Raw genomic sequence first — 1,291 nt, 5'->3', positions numbered from 1 at the left:
GCATCCACACAATCTCTATATATACCAAACATATTTACAAAGCCGACATTCACAACATATATTCAACAAAATTGAATCAAACCCCATGGCATTTACTTCTCCTCCTTCGTATGCAATGGTTCCCAGAACGCTACGTTTTGGCGCACCCTAATCGGGTTATATTATATATTTACGCTTGTACACACGGCAGTCTCAACACCACCGGATGATCCTGTCAAATGTGTGTCGGGAAACATGAACTGTACAGTCACTAACTCATACGGAGCCTTCCCAGACCGGTCCACATGTCGAGCCGCCAACGTGGCATACCCAAAAAACGAAGCCGAGCTTGTATCTGTCGTGGCTGCAGCCACTCAAGCCGGACGGAAAATGCGTGTAACTACTCGATATTCCCATAGCATTACTAAGCTTGTGTGTACCGACGGAACCGACGGTTTGTTCATAAGCACAAAGTTTCTAAACCACACGGTGCAAGCCAATGCAACGGCCATGACCTTGACGGTTGAGAGTGGCACGACGCTTAGGCAGTTAATCGCTGAAGCGGCTAAAATTGGATTAGCGTTGCCTTATGCACCGTATTGGTGGGGACTGACCGTGGGTGGTCTGATGGGAACCGGTGCTCATGGGAGCTCATTGTGGGGTAAAGGAAGTGCAGTCCATGATTATGTGACCGAGATCAGGATGGTTAGTCCTGGTTCGGCCAACGACGGGTTTGCAAAGATTAGAGTTTTAAGCGAGATTACAACTCCTAACGAGTTTAAGGCGGCTAAAGTTTCTCTTGGTGTCCTTGGCGTTATCTCTCAGGTTGGAAAAATTAAATTTTCATTTTCATTTTTTACTACAAAAAGACAATACCATATAGTTCTAAGCCATTTTCTTTACATTTTACAATGTTTTAGATGTTTACGTGCTTTTTTTTGTTTTTTTGTTTTTTTTTGTTTCTAAAGGTAACTAACATATGTACAAGAGATCACTAACATATACTATGAAAAATGATTCGGATTTCGAAGATCAAGCCGTGACTTTTGGAAAGAAACACGAGTTTGCGGATTTCATATGGTTACCAAGCCAAGGCAAAGTGGTGTATCGAAGAGATGACGAGTACCCGTCAACACATCGGGCAATGGTTTGTTCGATTTTTTGCCCTTCCGTTCACAACTCTCTGCGGCGATAGCCATCATAAGATCATCAGGTAATTCTCACCTATCCTTATTTCTAAGGTTTTGCATTAAATTTTAAAAATGAACGTAAAGGTACAATCTTGTTCGTTGATAACAAAGAAAAAATAAAG

General features: G+C 42.1%; 1 pseudogene; it reads left to right on the top strand.

Annotated features, from left to right (window-relative positions):
• Nucleotides 1–85: 85 nt before the first annotated feature.
• On the top strand, nt 86–804 carry LOC9298252 (annotated as a pseudogene).
• The last annotated feature ends 487 nt before the right edge of the window (nt 805–1,291 follow it).

This window comes from Arabidopsis lyrata (assembly GCF_000004255.2).
Source record: "Arabidopsis lyrata subsp. lyrata unplaced genomic scaffold ARALYscaffold_994, whole genome shotgun sequence".
NCBI classification, from domain to species: domain Eukaryota; kingdom Viridiplantae; phylum Streptophyta; class Magnoliopsida; order Brassicales; family Brassicaceae; genus Arabidopsis; species Arabidopsis lyrata.
This window is presented reverse-complemented; position numbering and strand designations above follow the sequence as displayed.